This window comes from Impatiens glandulifera, chromosome 5, assembly GCF_907164915.1.
Source record: "Impatiens glandulifera chromosome 5, dImpGla2.1, whole genome shotgun sequence".
Classification (NCBI taxonomy): domain Eukaryota; kingdom Viridiplantae; phylum Streptophyta; class Magnoliopsida; order Ericales; family Balsaminaceae; genus Impatiens; species Impatiens glandulifera.
In genome coordinates this window covers 32495171-32505176 of record NC_061866.1, presented here as the reverse complement: position 1 = coordinate 32505176, position 10006 = coordinate 32495171, and the positions used below count along the sequence as shown (strand labels likewise).

At 31.2% G+C, this 10006-nt stretch overlaps 1 pseudogene; it reads right to left on the bottom strand.

Annotated features, from left to right (window-relative positions):
• Positions 1-576: 576 nt before the first annotated feature.
• On the bottom strand, positions 577-5793 carry LOC124939230 (annotated as a pseudogene).
• Between the last annotated feature and the right edge of the window lie 4213 nt (positions 5794-10006).

Here is a 10006-nt window from a genome sequence, read left to right as displayed (position 1 = left end):
CTATTAAAATGACTCATTTATGTGAAAATGTTGCACAAAAATTCCACAAATATTTACATGATAATAATGATGATCTGGAGTCTCCGCCTCCACTTGTATTTCAAGCAAATTGCAATCAAAACACCTAACACAATAAATAAATAACACATTAACAATAAAGTTTCACAGAATTAAATTCCTTAACTTACCTATGATTAAACCTTGCAATTTTTCAATAAGAGCTTCTTCATCTTTTAAGACACCTTTTGAGTCCCAATCAGCATCCAGAAGTAGAACAGGATAGGTATGCACTTCACCATCTCGCTTGTCCAACACTTGCTCGTATAACTCAGCGTTTGTTAGTATCTCTACAACATATTCACAAACATAGCACCCTTTGGAAGGCATTGTAGGGTTCGAAGACCCCATCCTTTACCAACTTCCGATTTCATAAAACTTGCAAATTTTTATTTATACCTCGTTGCACGACCCAATTCCCACTTTGTTTATTGCATCCGCATTTCCACCAACATTCTTTAATGAATTTCTTTATTAAATGTCCTCTACATTGACAATCTTCCAAATTGGCATCATTTCTCAATTTTTGAAGCGGACAGTCCCCTTACAGTAAAATTTGTTGTGCTTTTCTGGAAAGCAGTTCATAGAGATACATTGGTCTACGAAGTCCTCTTTTACAATGCCATCCAGGTTATATGCAAAATCGCCATGAGTCTCTCGGGCACATTCACAGGGTGGATAAGACGATACACGATTACCGTGACAAGTTGCACAGCTATTACTATTATCATCAATTCGGTCCAATGAAAAATTTACATAAGCTTTGTCATATATCAACTTCTTCGAAGTATAATGAAATGTTGGAGGAGGTCCATCGTTAATCTCGTTTACTAGTGTAATGACAACTGCTTCTTTACTTTTGAATTGTCATGTATTTTCTCTATACTTTGTAAAACATTTCTTTTTTCGCAAATCTCAGCACTGTTGACAAATTTTGAAGAAGTTTTTTAATCTGGACAATGTAACTAATCAATGTTAATACGGTAATGTATAACATATTATTTTTAACATGGACATTATTAGATAGATTAAACATGAAAATTTTGAAATTATTCACTTCCATCACACATATCTTCAAATGTTATTGAAGGTTGTTTTCCTTTGTTTATAATTGTCGATGATGTAGTTACACCAAAATGGCGTTTACTAATATTACCATGTTTGTTTCTCGGAAAATTATTGGTACAAAACAAGTAATCATCCGATTCTTCCTTCTTTAGACACGACTTCTTAACATTAGGTCTATCGTCTTTCTGTTAAAATGAAAGAATAATAATAAGAGAAAAATAAATTAATCAATTATCAAAAAAAAGAAAAGAGACAAATTGGCGTTTCATCTCGCTCAGATATAGCATCTGCGAGTACTCTATAGTTGTCTTCCTCCATGAGTTGCCAATTTTTATTGTATAATTTCAAAAGTTTTTCCAATACAGACATTGTTTTCTCCTCGCTAACACCCAAATCTCTCGTGGCATGTGATGCTTTCACAATTCTTGAATTTGGAGTCATTATTGCTACATACACAAACAAAAATAAAGATATACAATGGGTTATAACATTTAATAATTGTTTTTATAACATAAACATGTATGACATTAAAATTTGTGATAAAACTTAGAATTTTTAAAATTATCTATCTTGTTTAATTTCTAGTTTTAAAGAAATTTTAAAGAGGCATGGAGAAATTTGTTTATATTCTACACCAATTACAAGTATCTGAGTACCTTTATGCTAGTAAATATCTGTTAATAAAATTTGTGACATGTAACGTGTATTTTTTAATGAAGAAAAAATACAAAGGGAAATGAAAAGGCAATCAAGGTGAGCTATTGGATCAAAAATTAATTGTTGATTTTATTTTTATGAAAGTTTAACTTTTCAACAATATAAAACTCCTCATCTCTAATCTCAAACAACCCTATCATCTTATATTTTTCACTCTAGAATTCCAAAAGCCCTCTTCTTGTTTTGTGAGTGTTTTTTTGAGTTCTTTGCTCAATATTTTCGTTAAAACTCAGTGATAGTTCAGGTACGCTAATCAAGTTCGACGAGTAGTGATTTCAATGCAGAATCACTACTGGATTCGTTGTACCCTGGGAGACAGTCATCTACGATAAATTCAAGTATAAACGGGAGACGATGAAAATGTTTTAAGGGAAATGTGTATAACACATGCCTCGAATCAATATCTCAATCGGTGATTTCGATTTTCGTATATTTAATTTTATTTAATTTATTTGTATCATCATATGTATATATATTTTCTGTAATTTAAGTCAAGATATGTAACAACATTAATATATACACATAGGGCATCCACCCACACATGGACACAACCTCGTGCAGTGTTTTGCGATGTCTCAATATCCCAATTTGAGTCAAATACTTGCATTACTAGTCACACCTTAGCCGTAGTTAAAAAAATAACTCTAGTCGGGTCAAAAGTTGAACAAACCTTGGTTAGAGTTAAAAACTAAGTCCACCATACTTCATGGGTGAGATTAGAGGAAAACATTTCAAGATCTAAATCATACAACATGTTGCCTAATAGGCATTCGAGTAAGGATATCTGGCGATCACGTGGATCGCCAGATTTTATCTTTCCGCCCTTTTATTCCTTTCCTAAATTGATGAATAAATAAAATTATAAATTAGGGATTTCCTGGGTAGTGTAAATTTATCAAGCTTGGGCATGCGTTTTCTAAAATTTATATTTATTTTAAAACTTTATTCAAAAGTGGCATTTTATATACACTCATTTTTTCACCCTAATTATAATTTTAAAATAATCCCAAGTCAACCAACTTATTTCTAAAAATGCGTATATATGCTCATTTCATGGTATTAAAATAAATAATTAATTTAGAAAAGATATCGTATTCATGGTTTCAAAAACAAAATCCGGACTATTTTTGAATAAAATTATTATATAAATAAATGGACTATATTGAAAAGATATCTAAAATTTATAGTGTTTTTATTTATTTATTGTAGGATTTAAATAAAAACGGCGTTAACAGCATGAATGACACAGACGACACATATAGTTTCGTCAGAGGATCTAGAAAAACATAATTCAAACATAATTCAACCCAATGGTCTTTATGTGCCTTTCGAAATTATCGCAACATGAACGGAATGACACGAAAGACACAAATAAGCATAATTGGAGAGTATAATTGGAGAGTGGAGATTGTTTTGCTAAAGGATTTAGGAAAACATAATTCAACTTAGAAACCAGATAAGGGAAGAAAGAAGATAGAGATAAGGGAAGCATGATATATTAAGGAAGAATAAATAGAAGAAGACAAATAAATTTATCTAGTTCACACTTTATAAAGTAAAGAAAAGAATCAAAGAATACTATGGATGTGGAAATTAAAGATTTGGAGAAATCTCAAAGAATGGAATAGACTACACACACTTATTTACAAATGTAGCAATTAGAGTTGTAATTGTCATTTCAACTCCAAGGTTGGATGTAAATTCAACATTTATTCATTTTTATTTAAATGTTATAATATTAATAAGAATAATTACACATAGTCTTTTTGACATCAATAGATGTTCCAATAAGAATAACTAATGATCAATAGTAAAAAGTTAATTGTTGAAAAACTACTTTATTTGAAAAGAATTTAAAAAACTAAGTTAATTTACTAGTTTCTTTCTAAATGTTATAAATGTTAAAGAATGTATAAGAGTAACTCTTTTGTAAATCCCATCCTTCCTGAAAGCAAGCTAGAAAAGGAAGAAGGCTCAAAAGAAAAGCAAGACCAACCATCATGTGTTTGTATTTGATTCTAACCAGACCAACCATCTTGTGTTTGTTGGCAATCTCATTAACATATTTATGGATAGGACAGCATAATCCAATCTTGCAGCAACAGAAAAAGAATATTGAGATAACTTAATAAGAAAGACTTAAATGACAAGAAAAACAAATCTATTTTTGTGTGTAGAGCAGTTTATGGTCTTTCAAAATGAAGCCAATAGTCTCATTATCATCTACAAAAGCTGTGTCCATTAATATTGTTGGTTCTACTTGTCATGAGGTTTGGTTGACAAGAATTCTTCAGGAAATCAGGCATGTTTATGTAGGTCCTATCAAGATATATATTTGATAATAACAGTTTTATAATCAAACTCCAAGATATTATAAATGAACTAATTAAAAATTTCTTGAACACTTGGTAACATGTCAACTTTATATGTGATTAAATCATAATCTAAATGAACTAATTGAAAATTCTATTAATATGTGTTAGACTAAATAACCATTGGATAACACTACTTACCCAATTTAGTTCTTCCATTGCTTTCACTTCTCTTGAGGTAAAGAATGCAAGCTGTACAAAATGGGAGATCTGGAATGGTAATCAATTAAATACACATTGTGATATAAAATAACTTATTAAAAATGAGAAAAAGATATGAGATAATATGATGAATCTATTAAAATGACTCATTTATGTGAAAATGTTGCCCAAAATTTCACAAATATTTACATGATAATAATGATGATCTGGAGTCTCCACCTCCACTGATATTTCAAGAAAATTGCAATCAAAACACCTAACACAATAAATAAATAACACATTAACAATAAAGTTTCACAAAATTAGATTTTAGATTAATTAAATTCCTTAACTTACCTATGATTAATAAACCTTGCAATATTTCCATAATAAGTAGCATCCACGCATAGAGCTTCTTCATCTTTTAAGACACCTTCTGAGCCCCAATCAGAATCAAGTAGAACAAGATAGGTATGCACTTCACCATCTCGTTTGGCCAACACTCCCTCGTATAACTCAGCGTTAGTAGGTATCTCACCAACATATTCACAAACAAAAGCACCCTTTGGAAGGTCTTGTAGGGTTCGAAGACCCATCCTTTACCAATTTTAGGTGTCATAAAAACTTGCAATTTTTTATTTATACATCGTTGCACAACCCGATTCCCACATTGTTTATTGCATCCGCATTTCCAACAACATTTTTTAATGAATTTCTTTATTAAATGTCCTCTATATTGACAATCTTGCAAATTGGCATCATTTCTCAATTTTTAAAGCGGACAGTCCCCCTTAAAGTAAAATTTCTTGTGCTTTTTTGGAAAGCGATTCATAGAGATACATTGGTCTATAAAGTCCTCTTTTACAATGCCATCCACGTTGTATGCAAAATCGACAAGAGTCTCTCGGGCACATTCATGACATGGTGGAAAAGATGATACACAATTACCGTGACAAGTTGCACAGCTATTACTATTATCATAAATTCGGGCCAATGAAAATTTTACATAAGCTTTGTCATTTATCACATTTTTCGAAATATAATGAAATATTGGAGTAGGTTCATCGTTAATCTCGTTTACTAGTGTAATGACAACTGCTTCTTGCCTTTTTGAAATGTCATGTCTTTTCTCTATAATTTTTGAAACATTTCCTTTTTCTCAAATCTCAGCACGGTTGACAAATTTTGAAGAAGTTTTTTTATCTGGACAATGTAACAAATCAATATTAATACTTATAACATATTATTTTTCACATGGACAATATTAGATAGATTAAACATGAAAAATATGAAATTATTCACTTCCATCACACATACCTTCAAGTTTTATTGAAGGTTGTTTTCCTTTGTTTATAATTGTAGATGATGTAGTTGCACCAAAATGGCGTTTACTAATATTACCATGGTTGTTACGCGGAAAATTATTAGTACATATCATCCGTTTCTTCCTTCTTTAGACACGACTTCTTAACAATAGGTCTATCTTCTTTCTGTTAAAAATGAAAGAATAATAATAAGAGAAAAATAAATTAATCAATTATTGAAAAAAAGAAAAGAGACAGACCGGCGTTTCATCTCGCACAAATATAGCATCTGAGAACTCTATAGTTGTCTTACTCAATAAGTTTCCAATTTTTATTGTATAATTTTAAAAGTTTTTCCATCACAGACATTGTTTTCTCCTCGCTAACACCCAAATCTCTTATGGCATGTGATGCTTTCACAACTCTTGAATTTGGAGTCATTATTCCTACATACACAAACAAAAATAAAGAAATACAATGGGTTATAACATTTAATAATTGTTTTTATCACATAAACATGTATGAAATTAAATTTGTTTTAAAACCACTCATTTTTAAAATTATTTATCCTATTTAATTTGTAGTTTTAAAGAGGCATGGAGAAATCAGTTTATTGCCTAAACCAATTACAAGTATCTAAGTCTAAACTTTTATGTTAGTAAATATCTATTAATATAATTTGTGTCATTTAGCATGACACATACATTCAAAGTGTGACACCCTACATTCATACAAATTTGTTAATAAAATTTGTGATATTTTAGACTCTTAGATTGACTTTTTCCACTTTGTCATACTTGTAGGGTAAAAGTACTAAGATTTATGTACTAATTTATACTTTGAGTAGAAAACATTCATTAGTACGTACAATTTAAATAAATAAAAGCTCTAAGTCATTGAATAAACTTTAAAAATGCTCATTTTATTAAGTAGATCTAAGAATATTTTTATCTCTTTCTCTTTCTCATTTTTTTCATCTATAACAAGAAAACACTATACATGAGTTGAAAGTTATAAATATATTTAAATGATTATGGAATAAACTTAATCAAAATAAACCAAAATGTATAAAATAGATTAAAATTAAGTCATAACTTTGCTTTGGTGATGGTCCAAATTCGTGCTTAAACGCAAGAGAATTATTAGCAATTTAGAAAATCATGTAACGTGTATTTTCTAATGAAGAAAAAATACAAAGGGCAATGAAGAGGCAATCAATATCAGTTATTTGATCAAAGATTAATGGTTGATTTTATTTTTATAAAAGTTTAACTTTTCAACAATATATAACCCCTCATCTATAATCTCAAACAACCCTATCATATTATATTTTCTGACTCTAGAATTCTAAAAGCCTATTCTTATTTTGTGAGTGATTTTTTGAGTTCTTTGTTTGATATTTTTTTTAAACCCGGTGATAGTTCAGGTACACTGATCAAGTTCGACGAGCAGTGATTTCATTGCAGAATCACTACTGGATTCGTTGTACCCTGGAAGACAGTCATCTACGATAAGCTCCAGCACAAATGGGAGACGATGGAATTATTTTAAGGAAAATGTGACTAACAAATGCCTCGAATCAGAATCTCAATCGGTGATTTCGTTTTTCGTAGATTTAATTTATTTGTAACATCATATTTATATATAGTTTATGTTATCTAAGACAAGATATGTAACAACATTAATATATACTCATATGGCATTCATCCACCCACACATGAACACAACCTCGTGCAGTGTTTTGCGATGTCTCAATATCCCAATTTGAGTCAAACACTTGCATTACTAGTCACACCTTAACCGTAGTTAAAAAACTAACTCTAGTCAGGTCAAAAGTTGAACAAACCTTGGTTAGAGTTAAAAACTAAGTCCACCATACTTCATGGGTAAGATTAGAGGAAAACACTCCAAGATCTAAATCATACAACATTTTGCCTAATAGGCATTAGAGTAAGGATATCATTGATCACGTAGATCGCCTGATTTTATCACTCCGTCCTTTTATTGCTTTCCTAAATTGATGAATAAATAAAATTATAAATTAGGGATTTCCTGGGTAGTGTATATTTATCAAGCTTGGACATGCGTTTAACAAAATTAATATTTATTTTCAAACTTTGTCCAAAAGTGGCATTTTATATACACTCATTTTTTGCACCCTAATTATAATTTTAAAATAATCCCAAGCCAACGAACTTATTTCAAAAATGCATATATGCTCATTGTACGGGATTAAAATAAATAATTAATTTAGAAAAATATCGTATTCATTGGTTTGAAAATAAAAATCCTGACTATTTTTGAATAAAAGTAATATATAAATAAATGGACTATATTGTAAACATATCTATAATTTATAGTATTTTTATTTATTTATTGTAGGCTTTAAATAAATGCGGTGTTAATGACACGAATAACGCTAAAGGATCTAAAAAAAACATAATTCAACCAAATAGTCTTTATGGGCTATTGAAATTATCGCAACATGAACGAGATGACATGAACGACACAAATAAGCATAACTGGAGAGTGGAGATTGTTTTGATAAAGGATTTAGGAAAACATAATTCAACCTAGAAACCTCTGAAAAAAAGGAAGAGGGTAGAGAGAAGAGAAAAGAGAGAGACAAGGGAAGACGGCTTCTTAGGTTGAGTAATCTACTAGAGAGAGGTATCCAGGTGATATAATAAGGAAGAATAAATAGAAGAAGACAAGTTCCCACTTTATAAAGTAAAGAAATGAATGAAAGAATACTATGGATGTGGAAATTAAAGCTTTAGAGAAATCTCAAAGAATGGAATAAACTACACAAATTAGTTGAAATTATTATTTCAACTCCAGGGTTGGACGTAAATTCAACATTTATTCATTTTTATTTAAATGTTATAAATATTAACAAGAATAATTACACATATTAGTCTTTTTGACATCAATAGATGTTCCAATAAGAATAACTAATGATAAATAGTAAAAAGTTAATTGTTGAAAAACTACTTTATTTGAAAAGAATTGCAAAACTAAGTTAATTTACATGTTTCTATCTAAATGTTAAAGAATGTATAAGAGTAACTTTTTTGTAAATCCCATCCTTCCTGAAAGCAAGCTAGAAAAGGAAGAAGGCTCAAAATAAAAGCAAGACCAACCATTTGTATATTTGATTCTAACCATACCAACCATCATGTGTTTGTTGTCAATCTCATTAACATATTTATGGAAAGGACAACATAATCCAATCTTGGGACCCCCTCTCTTCTTACCTTTTCGTAGCTATCATGACGATCTTTGAGAGCATCTTCGTGATGTTCCGAAAGAATCGTCCATACATTTTTCACCCATTCTGTGAGGTAGAGGAGGTAACCTATTTATGTTTTGTTGACGATTTGTTCATTCTAGCGCACGCAGACATCTATTCCATTAAAACTATTAGGGTTGCACTAACGTTCTTTTATGAGGTTACAAGTTTAACTATTAATGAAAGCAAAAGTGTGGTATTTTATGGAGGCGTGAAGGACGAAACACAACAGGACATCTTCAACATCATGGGCATCAAGGAAGGCAGTTTTCTCGTAAGGTACTTAGGAATTCCATTAACCGCGAAGCAGATAGAGATCTCACACTGCAAGCCGCTGATTAAAAAGGTGAAAAATACTATATCTGACTGGGTAGCGAAAAAACTTTCTTATGCATGGAGGATCGAACTTATCAAAACCGTGGTCATGGGAATAGTTGGTTACTAGGCGCAGAAGATGGTCATTCCAAAGAAGGTAATGAAGGAGTTCGACACGCTGATGAGGAACTTTATCTGGGGCAATAGCGGAAGAGAAGGAAAAAAAGTCAAATGGACTGCTCTCTGCAAACCGAAGGACGATGGAGGCATCGGCTTGAAGAACTCTATCGAGTGGAACAAGACTCTCACCTTCAAGCATCTATGGGATTTGGAGCTCAATCATGAGTCACTATGGATCAAATGGGTGCATACGAGGTTTATGAAATACGAAACCAGCATCTGGACCTGCAAAATTCATGAAGGTATGAGATGGTCTCTGAAAAAAATTCTTAAATTGAAGCGATATTGCAGATCTTTATGACATCCGGCTAGGGGACAGGAAAGGCACTATATTCTGGCATGACCCCTGGTTGGAAAACCAGTCTATCATCCACAAGGAGGAGTTTCAAAATACCCGCATCAGAAGGAACTGCACAGAAGCAAAAATCAGAGACATTAAAGACGGGAATTGGGACTCACTCCTAAGAAGAAATTTAGAAGGATAGAGTATACTTGATCATATAAGTAACATACAACTACACGACAGACCAGATATTCATGAATGGAAAGATGAGGACAAT